This window comes from Rhipicephalus microplus, unplaced genomic scaffold (genome assembly GCF_043290135.1).
Source record: "Rhipicephalus microplus isolate Deutch F79 unplaced genomic scaffold, USDA_Rmic scaffold_293, whole genome shotgun sequence".
NCBI lineage: Eukaryota > Metazoa > Arthropoda > Arachnida > Ixodida > Ixodidae > Rhipicephalus > Rhipicephalus microplus.
This window is the reverse complement of record NW_027464862.1, coordinates 65,001-80,000: the sequence shown is the minus strand read 5'-3', so window position 1 is coordinate 80,000 and position 15,000 is coordinate 65,001. Positions and strand designations below refer to the sequence as shown.

The following is a 15,000-nucleotide window of genomic DNA, read 5'->3' as shown; positions in this document are numbered from 1 at the left end:
CGCCCTACCAAGTGCGCCCGCAACCCTGTACAGGGCCACTTCTTCACAAGGCTGGCAATCGGCTTCCCCGCTGCACGCGTGCGGCGCACAACCGGTGTGACGTGGAAGTGACGGGACACGTTCGTAAACCCATCGCGAACCGAGTACGACGCCCTACCAAGTGCGCCCGCAACCCTGTACAGGGTCACATCTTCACAAGGCTGGCAAGCGGCATTCCGCTGCGCGCGTGCGTCGTCCGAGCAGTTGCGTGATAAACGACCGTGTCGAAAGCCCAAACACCGCCGAGGCCAGTCGCCGCCGCCGCAAGGGCAGCCACGCAGCCTGGCGAGAGGCATCGTCTCGTGTAGCGTCGCCCCCGCCCCAACTGGAGTGGCCCAGTTTTTTGAACGGGACGGGAACTGCGAAGCACTTAGACCGACGGCGGACTACGACGAGAACGCCTTAAGCTTCGCCAACGTTTCGCCAACTCGTGCGGGAGACTTTTTCCGCTTCGCGGCAAGTCGTCGCGCCGTGCTCTCCGCATCAACCGCGTACGCAGCGAACCGCAAACGTCGGGCGCAGCCTCCTCACCTCCCTGCGCTTTGCGCGCGAACGTTCCCTGTTCGCGCGGCAAAGCCTGGAGGAGGCACGGCCCCGCAGCGTGTTCGAGCGCCCGGTCTACGGGACACCCTGCTTACTTCGAGGGCAACAAGCGCAACGCAAGGCTGCGATCTCGCGCACTTTGCGCACGGCTGGAGAAGCTTTGCTGGCCGGCTTTCGCTCCTCGTGTTTACCGTGCGTTAAAGTTGCGCGTCCGTGGCTCTCGCAGCTCTTGCGCACCCGGTCGCAGAGAGGAGTACGCAACCTCGACCGCACTTTCCCTGCAGGCTTCCTTCCGACTCGAAGTCCTGCGGCGGTCTCAACGAGGTGCCACATCCTCAATGCAGTCGGTCGCCCCCGTTTCGGTTGGGCTCTGGCACGACGGTCGCCACCGTCTCGCCCTTGAGTGGCCGCTGTTGGCGCTCGCTGTGAGGTGTTCAGCGTGCTGTCCGTGTTGCCGACGCGGTCAAAACGAGTCGACGGCTCACGTTCCCTTGTGCGCCGAAGGCTCTCTTGATATGTGATCCGACCCTCAGACAGACGAAGCCAAGGGAAGACCCAAGGCCGCAATGTGCGTTCAAAGAATCAGTGCTCAGTGTGTCCTGCAATTCACACCAAGTCTCGCAGCTGGCTGCGTTCTTCATCGACCCGAGAACCGAGTGATCCACCGCTTAGAGTCGTGAAAAAGTGTTTGTTCAATTCCGTACAGTCAAAACCAAACGTTTCTGGCACTCGGCCAAACAGTGGCCAAGAAGGGCGCTTTTCAGCGCACGCTTGGACTCCAAAACTCTGCCGCGCCTTTTTCGGCTGCCGCAAATCGAGCAAACGGTGTGTTTCGGACGGCGTTTCGCTTTCGCTACTTGCGAGTGCTTTCGTGGTCCACCCCTCTATAAATACTCGGGAGGCGTCGAAGCCGGTTCTCCAAGCCGGACCCGTAGGTATCGTTGTGTGCTCGCTCTCATTGGCCCGCCTAACCAGAAAATGCCTGCGGTACACCCATTTGGATAAGAGTGCACGCAGATGCGGGCCTCGACGGCTACACATTTCCTCGGGCGGCCGCCTCCCGGCCTCCGTGGAGCGCGGGATGCACGGTCCCATCGACAAGCCTCTCCCGTTTTTACCGTGGCGTCGCGGTTCACCACGGCAGGCGGGTCGGTCTCCTCCGCATAAAAAGGGGGACCCCCGCTTTTTGTTCCACGAAATCGCACAAGCTTTTTTCGCATCCACGGTTTGCCACCGCACACCAAAATGCCGATCCGGCTGCCTACTTTAGCCAACAGGTGGAGCCAGGCGCGCCGTACTTGCGCGGCACTTCCCACGTCCACCGAAGTCGGTGCCAAGGACCACTTTCGGCGCCGGAGCCGCGTACGAGCCTACTCGAGGCGGAAGAACGAAGCCAGCAAGGGCCTGGCCGCAAGTGCGTTCAATTGTCGGGACGTCCAAGTCCCTCGTTCTTCCGTGCTTCCTCTTTCGGCAAGTCGTTGCGGCACCTTCCCAAAGCGCGCAGACCCGCTAATCGCGACGAGCGCGACGTGGCCGTGCCGCCTTTCCCTCGGCAGCAAGCAAAACGCCTGGCAACGTCGACGCTCCCCTAACCGCGATCTCGCACCGTGTTTCGTGTGGCGAATTCAAAAGCCGGCCGGCGCTGCTGCAACCATTACGGTCGGTACGCATACGCCGCGGAGGGCGGGACGGTCATCGGAGCGTGCGGTTCCTCCATCGAGTACTGCGCACCTCGGCCGTCGCATCGCCGTGCCATGACCGGCCGCGCGTCAACGCGAACCGGTGCCAGCGAGATCCCTCGCCTGCAAGAACCGACCGGCAGCCTCCGTCACCCGAGGACGCGGAGGCGCTTGCCGCGGACGGCGGGACGGTATGCACTGGTGCACAGCGGACCCGTCACATCGCCAGTTCCTTGACCGACCGCCGACGCTTGTGCCGTTCCTCTCGTACTTGGCAGTCGCCGCGCGATTGTCGGGTCTCGTTCTTGCACGCTCGAACGGTCGGGAGGGCACTCGGCTGGCGTTTCGGGAACGCGCAGCCTCGCCTTCTACCGACGTAACCACGACTCGCCGTTCGCGCTCCGCCGCTCCTGTTTACAGTACTAGGCGGTCCCGCAGCGGTCGGGTCGCGCATTTCGAGCGCTTCGAGCCACGGTGCAGTGGCGGGTCGAAAGCCGACCTATGAGTGCGTTGCGCCGTTTGTACCCGCGTCCGCCACCTGGCCGACCGTCCAAGGTCGCGGTGTTGGCGTCCGCTGGGCGCAACAATTTGTCACGGGGTGCCGCTCCACATTCAGGCAGCCCCGTGGGGAAAAGCCGACCCCGCGTCCAAACGGGGTCAGCGGCAGAAAGTGTCGGGCGCAGACGCAGCTGAGGCGCTCACCCTTCACAATCCGTTAATGATCCTTCCGCAGGTTCACCTACGGAAACCTTGTTACGACTTTTACTTCCTCTAAATGATCAAGTTTGGTCATCTTTCCAACAGACCGGCGCAACCGAAAGGCCGCGCCGGACATCGGTCCGAAGACCTCACTAAATCATTCAATCGGTAGTAGCGACGGGCGGTGTGTACAAAGGGCAGGGACGTAATCAACGCGAGCTTATGACTCGCGCTTACTGGGAATTCCTCGTTCAAGGGGAACAATTGCAAGCCCCTATCCCAATCACGAAAGAAGTTCCACGGGTTACCCAGTCTTTTCAGACAGGGATAAAGACACGCTGCTTCCTTCAGTGTAGCGCGCGTGCGGCCCCGGACATCTAAGGGCATCACAGACCTGTTATTGCTCTGTTTCGTGCGGCTAGGAGCCGCTTGTCCCTCTAAGAAGGTTGTAAGGTGCTGGGAACCCCGCACCTATTTAATAGGCTAGAGTCTCGTTCGTTATCGGAATTAACCAGACAAATCGCTCCACCAACTAAGAACGGCCATGCACCACCATCCACCGAATCAAGAAAGAGCTCTCAATCTGTCAATCCTCCCAGTGTCCGGGCCGGGTAAGTTTTCCCGTGTTGAGTCAAATTAAGCCGCAGGCTCCACTCCTGGTGGTGCCCTTCCGTCAATTCCTTTAAGTTTCAGCTTTGCAACCATACTTCCCCCGGAACCCAAATACTTTGGTTTCCCGGAAGCTGCCCGCCGAGTCATTTGAGTAACTCAGGCGGATCGCTGGTTGGCATCGTTTATGGTCAGAACTAGGGCGGTATCTGATCGCCTTCGAACCTCTGACTTTCGTTCTTGATCAATGAAAACATTCTTGGCAAATGCTTTCGCAGTAGTTCGTCTTGCGACGGTCCAAGAATTTCACCTCTAGCGCCGCAATACGAATGCCCCCGTCCGTCCCTCTTAATCATTACCTCGTATTCCAAAAACCAACAGAACAGAAACGAGGTCTTGTTCTATTATTCCATGCAAGTTTATTCAGGCGACTCGCCTGCGTTGAGCACTCTAATTTTTTCAAAGTAAAAGCACCGGCCATCTCGAGGCACACAATGAAGTGCACCAAGAAAGAACCGGCATGATGTTCAGTCCGAGCCGTCGCATCGGGTAGATGCACTACTCGTCTGGAACTGAGATCCAACTACGAGCTTTTTAACCGCAGCAGCTTTAGTATACGCTATTGGAGCTGGAATTACCGCGGCTGCTGGCACCAGACTTGCCCTCCAATTGATCCTCGTTAAAGGATTTAGAGTGTACTCATTTCAATTACGGGGCCTCAAAAGAGTCCCGTATTGTTATTTTTCGTCACTACCTCCCCGTGCCGGGAGTGGGTAATTTGCGCGCCTGCTGCCTTCCTTGGATGTGGTAGCCGTTTCTCAGGCTCCCTCTCCGGAATCGAACCCTGATTCTCCGTTACCCGTAACAACCATGGTAAGCAAGTAACCTACCATCGAAAGTTGATAAGGCAGACACTTGAAAGAAACGTCGCCGGCTCGTGGCCATGCGATCAGCACAAAGTTATCCAGAGTCACCACACAATACGGGCCGAAACCCGATCGATCTTGGTCTAATAAAAGCACCCGTTACCCAAAGGGCTCCAGGCTCACTGCATGTATTAGCTCTAGAATTGCCACAGTTATCCAAGTAGGAAGAAACGATCTAAGGAACCATAACTGATTTAATGAGCCATTCGCGGTTTCGCCTTATTTCGGCATGTACTTAGACATGCATGGCTTAATCTTTGAGACAAGCATATGATTACTGGCAGGATCAACCAGGTAATCGTTCGACTGCGCGTCCGTCCTCGCCTTCGGCGGGCCGGACGCAGTCTGTGTGCGGCGGAGGCCACCTTCAGGCGCCCCAACACGCTTATTTTGCACTCCGAGATGACGGCGTTCGAGCTCGCTACGGCACAACCTTCCCGAAAGACGAGTGGGAGCCGTGCGGCAAGAAGCACGTTCATGCTCGCTCTTTTTCGTTGCATCGACTCGGTCGCGCCGTGCGGGTTGCCCAAGCCCGCTGCACTGTCGGTGGACCGGCCGGAACTAGCAACGGAGCCGAGACTGCAAAGCCGCCAGACGACGGGTCACGCCCGCGTCTTCGGCGCTTTCGCATCTGAATCGCCCGAGGACGACACGGAACACACCTCGATATCGTGGTAAAACGGCACCGTCCGACAACCAGCCCCTAACGCATCAAGCGGATGAGGCTGCAGACGACTGCCGTGGATTCCCCTGGAGCAGACCCGAGGACACGCTTGACGAGGCCGAAGCCCGCCGCATATCAGACACCCGGTCGCTTTCGCGTACGCCGCTCACGAGAACCCCCACATAATAGCAGCGATAAGTACCCAGACCTCCTTGGGCACTAATACGAGCGTACTCGAGAAAATTTCACCGCGGGTGTGCCCCGAAACGTGTGGCACGTTGAGCGTGCCACAAGTCTACGTCGCTCTCAAACCCGCCGAGGTCGTAGAATTTGCGACCCTACTCACGAAATTCCCACCGAGGATACGGCCGCAAACGTACCGCACCTTGGGTAGGCCACGAGTTTGTGCAACACTACGCTGACGGCACAGCACCGAGGTCGTGCGCGCACGCACGGGAAAATTCCGCCGCGGTTTCTGCCGAAAACGTGAGGCACCACGACTCTCCGCAAGTTCGCGTCGACTGCGAAAGACCGAAGTCGTGAACGACGTGTCCGCTACTCGCCGCCGACACGCTGGACACCAAACGTACAACGACTCGACGGCGTAGTAGAGGCCCACGACGCGGTTTTCCTTAACGACGTCTCGGCGTGGCACCGACAGGTTAGAACGGCCGACCAACGTTCCCTGTCCGCCGTTCGGCTCAGTCGAAGGGCTCGGCGACTTCGGCAACGCTGCGAAGCCGCACGGTGACGCACGCCATGTCCCCATTTTTTTTTTTTTTCTTTCTGCGTCTGCCGGGGTGCCCCTATAATAGCAGCGATAAGCACCCAGACCGCCGTGGGTCGCTCGCCCCGGCTGACGTGGTTTTTCGTACTCCTGCGGCGGTCGCCGTCAAGCACGTCCAAATACGCTACTTTCGTGGGCGCATTCACGCTCTTTCGCTTCGCCGGAGTGCCAGCACTCACTCTGCCAAAAACGGCGAACATCCGAGCGGCGGTTCCCACTTTTGCGTCGGCGTCGCAAACCCCGCCCCGGCAGACGAGGTTTGCCGTACTCGTGCGACGGTGGCCGGCGGGCACGTCGAAAGACGCCGATATCGTGCGCGAATTGGCGCACCTTGGCTTCACCGGAGTGCCGCCACTGACTCCTCCAAAAACGGCGAAGATCCGAGCGGCGCTTCCCACTTTCGCATCGGCGTCCCGAACTCCGCCCCGGCTGACGCGGTTTACCGTACTCGTGCGACGGTCGCCGGCGAGCACGTGGAAAGACGCCGATATCGTGCCCGAATCGGCTCCGTTCGGCTTCGCCGGAGTGCCAGCACTGGCTCGGCGAAAGACGACGAACATCCGAGCGACGGTTCTCACTATTGCGTACGCGTCGCAAACCCCGCCCCGGCAGACGCACTTTGCCGTACTCGTGCGACGGTCGCCGGCGAGCACGTAGAAAGACGCCGATATCGTGCCGGAATCGGCCCCGTTTGGCTTCGCCGGAGTGCCAGCACTCACTCGGCCACAAACGGCGAACATCCGAGCGGCGGTTCCCACTTAGCCGTCGGCGTCCCGAACTCCGCCCCGGCAGACGCGGTTGCCGAGCTCGTGCGACTAGCGACCGCGAAGCCGTCTCGCGACGCCGCTTTCGTGCGCGGCTCCCACTGCGACCTGGGTCACCCGAGGTCGACGAGCAAGAAAGAATGTCGAAAAAAAATTTTTTTTTTTTTTGCGTCTGCCGGGGTGCCCCTATAATAGCAGCGATAAGCACCCAGACCGCCATGGGTCGCTCGCCCCGGCTGACGTGGTTTTTCGTTTTCCTGCGGTGGTCGTCGTCAAGCACGTCCAAACACGCCACTTTCGTGGGCGCATTCGCGCTCTTTCGCTTCGCCGGAGTGCCAGCACTCACTCTGCCAAAAACGGCGAACATCCTAGTGGCGGTTCCCACTTTTGCGTCGGCGTCGCCAACCCCGCCCCGGCATACGCGGTTTGCCGTACTCGTGCGGCGGTGGCCGGCGGGCACGTCGAAAGACACCGATATCGTGCGCGAGTCGATGCTTCTTGGTCTCGCAGGAGGGCCGCCACTCACTCCTGCAAAAACGGCGAAGATCCGAGCGGCGCTTCCCACTTTTTCGTCGGCATCGCAAACCTCGCCCCGGCAGACGCGCTTTGCCGTACTCGTGCGACGGTCGCCGGCGAGCACGTCGAAATACGCCGATATCGTGCCCGAATCGGCCCCGTTTCGCTTCGCCGGAGTGCCAGCACTCACTCGGCCAAAAACGGCGAACATCCGAGCAGCGGTACCCACTTAGCCGTCGGCATCCCGAACTCCGCGCCGGCTGACGCGGTTGCCGAGCTCGTGCGACTAGCGACCGCGAACGCGTCTCGCGACGCCGCTTTCGTGCGCGGCTCCCATTGCGACCTGGGTTACCCGAGCTCGACCAGCAAAAAAGAAGGTCGAAAAAAAATTTTTTTTTTCTGCGTCTGCCGGGGTGCCCCTATAATAGCAGCGATAAGCACCCAGACCGCCGTGGGTCGCTCGCCCCGGCTGACGTGGTTTTTCGTACTCCTGCAGCGGTCGCCGTCAAGCACGTCCAAATACGCCACTTTCGTGGGCGCTTTCGCGCTCTTTCGCGTCGCCGGTGTGCCAGCACTCACTCTGCCAAAAACGGCGAACATCCTAGTGGCGGTTCCCACTTTTGCGTCGGCGTCGCCAACCCCGCCCCGGCATACGCGGTTTGCCGTACTCGTGCGGCGGTGGCCGGCGGGCACGTCGAAAGACACCGATATCGTGCGCGAGTCGATGCTTCTTGGTCTCGCAGGAGGGCCGCCACTCACTCCTGCAAAAACGGCGAAGATCCGAGCGGCGCTTCCCACTTTTTCGTCGGCATCGCAAACCTCGCCCCGGCAGACGCGCTTTGCCGTACTCGTGCGACGGTCGCCGGCGAGCACGTCGAAATACGCCGATATCGTGCCCGAATCGGCCCCGTTTCGCTTCGCCGGAGTGCCAGCACTCACTCGGCCAAAAACGGCGAACATCCGAGCAGCGGTACCCACTTAGCCGTCGGCATCCCGAACTCCGCGCCGGCTGACGCGGTTGCCGAGCTCGTGCGACTAGCGACCGCGAACGCGTCTCGCGACGCCGCTTTCGTGCGCGGCTCCCATTGCGACCTGGGTTACCCGAGCTCGACCAGCAAAAAAGAAGGTCGAAAAAAAATTTTTTTTTTCTGCGTCTGCCGGGGTGCCCCTATAATAGCAGCGATAAGCACCCAGACCGCCGTGGGTCGCTCGCCCCGGCTGACGTGGTTTTTCGTACTCCTGCAGCGGTCGCCGTCAAGCACGTCCAAATACGCCACTTTCGTGGGCGCTTTCGCGCTCTTTCGCGTCGCCGGTGTGCCAGCACTCACTCTGCCAAAAACGGCCAACATCCGAGCGGCGGTTCCCACTTTTGCGTCGGCGTCGTAAACCCCGCCCCGGCAGACGCGGTTTGCCCTACTCGTTCGACGGTCGCCGGCGAGCGCGTCGAAAGACGCCGATATCGTGCGCTAATTGGCGCTCCTTGGCTTCTCCGGAGTGCCGCCACTCACTCCTCCAAAAACGGCGAAGATCCGAGCGGCGTTCTCCACTTTCGCATCGGCGTCCCGAACTCCGCCCGGGCTGACGCGGTTTACCGTACTCGTGCGACGGTCGCCGCCGGGCACGTCGAAAGACGCCGATATCGTGCCGTAATCGGCCCCGTTTGGCTTCGCCCGAGTGCCAGCACTCACTCGGCCAAAAACGGCGAACATCCGAGCAGCGTTTCCCACTTTCGCATCGGCGTCCCGAAGCCCGCCCCGGCAGACGCGGTTTGCCCTACTCGAGCGACGGTCGCCGGCGATCACGTCGAAAGGCGCCGAATTCGTGCACGAATCGATGCTTCTTGGTCTCGCAGGAGGGCCGCCACTCACTCCTGCAAAAACGGCGAAGATCCGAGTTGCGCTTCCCACTTTTTCGTCGGCGTCCCGAACTACGCCCCGGCTGACGCGGTTTACCGTACTCGTGCGACGGTCGCCGGCGGGCACTTCAAAATACGCCGATTTCGTGGGCGCATTCACGCTGTTTCGCTTCCCCGGAGTGCCAACACTCACTCTGCCGAAAGCGGCGATCATCCGAGCGGCGGTTCCCACTTTTGCGTCGGCTTCGCAAACGGCGCCCCGGCAGACGCGCTCGTGCGACGTACTCGTGCGACGGTCGCCGGCGAGCACGTCGAAAGACGCCGATATCGTGCTCGAATCGACCCCGTTTCGCTTCGCCGGAGTGCTGCCAGTCACGGCGCAGAAAACGGCGAACAAGTGTTTTTTTTTTTTTTCCTAGAATTTGTGTTATAGAAGGCACATTTGATATCGGACGATAATTTTCAACTTTATCACGCGCACCGATTTTCGTGTAGAGGTTTGCAAGTTTATGGGAATTTCTCCACTTGGAATAATGCGATTTAGTAGTACTACGAGAACTTCATGGATGTACTCAAGGGTACGGGGCAAGTCAGTTACGTCAACACCTGCAGATTTTTTACACTTCAAACTGAAAATTGTTGGTTGTGAGTCCTCGTGTGATATTAAAGGCCGATTCGCTAACACATAGAACAAAGAAAGAAAGGAAGAAAAAACGCCCGCGCTCGCTCAAGAAACCTGGGTTCGCAACAAGTGGCAACAACAAGCAACCGAGCGAGTGCGCCAAAACCCGTGGCGGCCGAACAAACGCGAAGTCCCAACCGCGTCAGCCGGGGCGGCACGGGACAGGAAAAATCACTTCAGCCGGGGCGGCGGGGCACCGAATAAACCTCGTCACCTCGTCGCAGGATAAAAGAGGAAACAAAAAGTCTAAACAGCGTCTGCTGGAGCGAATGCGTAATAAAACAACAACAACAACAAAAAAAAAACACCCGCGCTCAAGAAGTCTGCAATCCTCACAAAAGGCGACTGTGACCGAGCAGCGTCAGCCGGGGCCGTGCGGAAACGGAAAAACCGCGACTACCGGGGCGTCGAGGCACCGAAAAATCCACTTCAGCCGCGGCGAAAAAAAAAAACAAAAAGAAAGACGGAGGGGGGGGGGGGAACCACGTCTGCCGGGGCGAAGGAAAAAAAAAAACGCGTCTGCCGGGGCGAGCCCGGGTGCGGCACCACCGGGAAAACTGTGGCAAACAGACATGGCGATCGAGTGAGTGGGCCGCCAGCCAGGCTCAGCCAAAAAGTGCAAAGTCCGAACTGCGTCAGCCGGGGCGGCAAAAACCGCGTCAGCCGGGGCGGCGCAAAAAACCGCGTCTGCCGGGGCGGCACGAAACCGCGTCAGCCGGGGCGGGGCGAAAACTGCGTCAGCCGGGGCGAAAAGAAAAAAAAAAAACGCGTCTGCCGGGGCAAGCCCGGGTGCGGCACCACCGGGAAAACTGTGGCAAACAGACATGGCGATCGAGTGAGTGGGCCGCCAGCCAGGCACAGCCGAAAAGTGCAAAGTCCGAACCGTGTCAGCCGGGGCGACGCAAAAACCGCGTCAGCCGGGGCGGCGCGAAAACCGCGTCAGCCGGGGCGGCACGAAACCGCGTCAGCCGGGGCGGCGCGAAAACTGCGTCAGCCGGGGCGGCGCGAAAACCTCGTCAGCCGGGGCGAGCGAAAAGGGGGGGGGGGGGAACCACGTCTGCCGGGGCGAAAGAAAAAAAAAACGCGTCTGCCGGGGCGAGCCCGGGTGCGGCACCACCGGGAAGACTGTGGCAAACAGACATGGCGATCGAGTGAGTGGGCCGCCAGCCAGGCTCAGCCCAAAAAGTGCCAAGTCCGAACTGCGTCAGCCGGGGCGGCAAAAACCGCGTCAGCCGGGGCGGCGCGAAAACCGCGTCTGCCGGGGCGGCGCGAAAACTGCGTCAGCCGGGGCGAGCCCGGGTGCGGCACCACCGGGAAAACTGTGGCTAACAGACATGGCGATCGAGTGAGTGGGCCACCAGCCAGGCTCAGCCAAAAAGTGCCAAGTCCGAACTGCGTCAGCCGGGGCGGCAAAAACCGCGTCAGCCGGGGCGGCGCAAAAAAACCGCGTCTGCCGGGGCGGCACGAAACCGCGTCAGCCGGGGCGGCGCGAAAACTGCGTCAGCCGGGGCGAAAGAAAAAAAAAAACGCGTCTGCCGGGGCGAGCCCGGGTGCGGCACCACCGGGAAAACTGTGGCAAACAGACATGGCGATCGAGTGAGTGGGCCGCCAGCCAGGCACAGCCGAAAAGTGCTAAGTCCGAACTGCGTCTGCCGGGGCGGCACGAAACCGCGTCAGCCGGGGCGGCGCGAAAACCGCGTCTGCCGGGGCGGCACGAAACCGCGTCAGCCGGGGCGGCGCGAAAACTGCGTCAGCCGGGGCGAGCCCGGGTGCGGCACCACCGGGAAAACTGTGGCAAACAGACATGGCGATCGAGTGAGTGGGCCGCCAGCCAGGCACAGCCGAAAAGTGCTAAGTCCGAACTGCGTCTGCCGGGGCGGCACGAAACCGCGTCAGCCGGGGCGGCGCGAAAACCGCGTCTGCCGGGGCGGCACGAAACCGCGTCAGCCGGGGCGGCGCGAAAACTGCGTCAGCCGGGGCGAGCCCGGGTGCGGCACCACCGGGAAAACTGTGGCAAACAGACATGGCGATCGAGTGAGTGGGCCGCCAGCCAGGCACAGCCGAAAAGTGCTAAGTCCGAACTGCGTCAGCCGGGGCGGCAAAAACCGCGTCAGCCGGGGCGGCGCAAAAAACCGCGTCTGCCGGGGCGGCACGAAACCGCGTCAGCCGGGGCGGCGCGAAAACTGCGTCAGCCGGGGCGAAAGAAAAAAAAAAAACGCGTCTGCCGGGGCGAGCCCGGGTGCGGCACCACCGGGAAAACTGTGGCAAACAGACATGGCGATCGAGTGAGTGGGCCGCCAGCCAGGCACAGCCGAAAAGTGCTAAGTCCGAACTGCGTCTGCCGGGGCGGCACGAAACCGCGTCAGCCGGGGCGGCGCGAAAACCGCGTCTGCCGGGGCGGCACGAAACCGCGTCAGCCGGGGCGGCGCGAAAACTGCGTCAGCCGGGGCGAGCCCGGGTGCGGCACCACCGGGAAAACTGTGGCAAACAGACATGGCGATCGAGTGAGTGGGCCGCCAGCCAGGCACAGCCGAAAAGTGCTAAGTCCGAACTGCGTCTGCCGGGGCGGCACGAAACCGCGTCAGCCGGGGCGGCGCGAAAACCGCGTCTGCCGGGGCGGCGCGAAAACTGCGTCAGCCGGGGCGAGCCCGGGTGCGGCACCACCGGGAAAACTGTGGCAAACAGACATGGCGATCGAGTGAGTGGGCCGCCAGCCAGGCACAGCCGAAAAGTGCAAAGTCCGAACCGTGTCAGCCGGGGCGACGCAAAAACCGCGTCAGCCGGGGCGGCGCGAAAACCGCGTCAGCCGGGGCGGCACGAAACCGCGTCAGCCGGGGCGGCGCGAAAACTGCGTCAGCCGGGGCGGCGCGAAAACCTCGTCAGCCGGGGCGAGCGAAAAGGGGGGGGGGGGAACCACGTCTGCCGGGGCGAAAGAAAAAAAAAACGCGTCTGCCGGGGCGAGCCCGGGTGCGGCACCACCGGGAAGACTGTGGCAAACAGACATGGCGATCGAGTGAGTGGGCCGCCAGCCAGGCTCAGCCCAAAAAGTGCCAAGTCCGAACTGCGTCAGCCGGGGCGGCAAAAACCGCGTCAGCCGGGGCGGCGCGAAAACCGCGTCTGCCGGGGCGGCGCGAAAACTGCGTCAGCCGGGGCGAGCCCGGGTGCGGCACCACCGGGAAAACTGTGGCTAACAGACATGGCGATCGAGTGAGTGGGCCACCAGCCAGGCTCAGCCAAAAAGTGCCAAGTCCGAACTGCGTCAGCCGGGGCGGCAAAAACCGCGTCAGCCGGGGCGGCGCAAAAAAACCGCGTCTGCCGGGGCGGCACGAAACCGCGTCAGCCGGGGCGGCGCGAAAACTGCGTCAGCCGGGGCGAAAGAAAAAAAAAAACGCGTCTGCCGGGGCGAGCCCGGGTGCGGCACCACCGGGAAAACTGTGGCAAACAGACATGGCGATCGAGTGAGTGGGCCGCCAGCCAGGCACAGCCGAAAAGTGCTAAGTCCGAACTGCGTCTGCCGGGGCGGCACGAAACCGCGTCAGCCGGGGCGGCGCGAAAACCGCGTCTGCCGGGGCGGCACGAAACCGCGTCAGCCGGGGCGGCGCGAAAACTGCGTCAGCCGGGGCGAGCCCGGGTGCGGCACCACCGGGAAAACTGTGGCAAACAGACATGGCGATCGAGTGAGTGGGCCGCCAGCCAGGCACAGCCGAAAAGTGCTAAGTCCGAACTGCGTCTGCCGGGGCGGCACGAAACCGCGTCAGCCGGGGCGGCGCGAAAACCGCGTCTGCCGGGGCGGCACGAAACCGCGTCAGCCGGGGCGGCGCGAAAACTGCGTCAGCCGGGGCGAGCCCGGGTGCGGCACCACCGGGAAAACTGTGGCAAACAGACATGGCGATCGAGTGAGTGGGCCGCCAGCCAGGCACAGCCGAAAAGTGCTAAGTCCGAACTGCGTCAGCCGGGGCGGCAAAAACCGCGTCAGCCGGGGCGGCGCAAAAAACCGCGTCTGCCGGGGCGGCACGAAACCGCGTCAGCCGGGGCGGCGCGAAAACTGCGTCAGCCGGGGCGAAAGAAAAAAAAAAACGCGTCTGCCGGGGCGAGCCCGGGTGCGGCACCACCGGGAAAACTGTGGCAAACAGACATGGCGATCGAGTGAGTGGGCCGCCAGCCAGGCACAGCCGAAAAGTGCTAAGTCCGAACTGCGTCTGCCGGGGCGGCACGAAACCGCGTCAGCCGGGGCGGCGCGAAAACCGCGTCTGCCGGGGCGGCACGAAACCGCGTCAGCCGGGGCGGCGCGAAAACTGCGTCAGCCGGGGCGAGCCCGGGTGCGGCACCACCGGGAAAACTGTGGCAAACAGACATGGCGATCGAGTGAGTGGGCCGCCAGCCAGGCACAGCCGAAAAGTGCTAAGTCCGAACTGCGTCTGCCGGGGCGGCACGAAACCGCGTCAGCCGGGGCGGCGCGAAAACCGCGTCTGCCGGGGCGGCACGAAACCGCGTCAGCCGGGGCGGCGCGAAAACTGCGTCAGCCGGGGCGAGCCCGGGTGCGGCACCACCGGGAAAACTGTGGCAAACAGACATGGCGATCGAGTGAGTGGGCCGCCAGCCAGGCACAGCCGAAAAGTGCAAAGTCCGAACCGTGTCAGCCGGGGCGACGCAAAAACCGCGTCAGCCGGGGCGGCGCGAAAACCGCGTCTGCCGGGGCGGCACGAAACCGCGTCAGCCGGGGCGGCGCGAAAACTGCGTCAGCCGGGGCGAGCCCGGGTGCGGCACCACCGGGAAAACTGTGGCAAACAGACATGGCGATCGAGTGAGTGGGCCGCCAGCCAGGCACAGCCGAAAAGTGCTAAGTCCGAACTGCGTCAGCCGGGGCGGCAAAAACCGCGTCAGCCGGGGCGGCGCAAAAACCGCGTCTGCCGGGGCGAAATAAAAAAAAAAAACAAAGAAAAAAGCCCGCGCTTAATCAAAAGAAAACAAAGAAAAAAGCTTGCGCTTAATCAAAAGAAAACAAACAAAAAAAGTTCGCGCTTAAGCCTGGCGGTGGAACCACCGGGGCAAACAGACCTGGCGATCGAGTGAGTGGGCCGCCAGCCGGGGTGAGCCAAAAAGTGCAAAGTCCGAACCGCGTCAGCCGGGGCGACGCAAAAACCGCGTCAGCCGGGGCGGCGCGAAAACCGCGTCAGCCGGGGCGGCGCGAAAACCGCGTCAGCCGGGGCGGCGCAAAAACCGCGTCAGCCGGGGCG

General features: G+C 62.0%; 2 non-coding genes across 2 annotated transcripts; both read right to left on the bottom strand.

Annotated features, from left to right (window-relative positions):
• Positions 1-1,105: 1,105 nt before the first annotated feature.
• LOC142793220 (5.8S ribosomal RNA) lies at positions 1,106-1,258 on the bottom strand. Its single transcript, XR_012891531.1, has one exon. It is a non-coding gene; the product is annotated as a 5.8S ribosomal RNA (ribosomal RNA).
• A 1,719-nt stretch (positions 1,259-2,977) lies between these two features.
• LOC142793207 (small subunit ribosomal RNA) lies at positions 2,978-4,792 on the bottom strand. The gene has a single exon (XR_012891520.1). It is a non-coding gene; the product is annotated as a small subunit ribosomal RNA (ribosomal RNA).
• Positions 4,793-15,000: the final 10,208 nt, after the last annotated feature.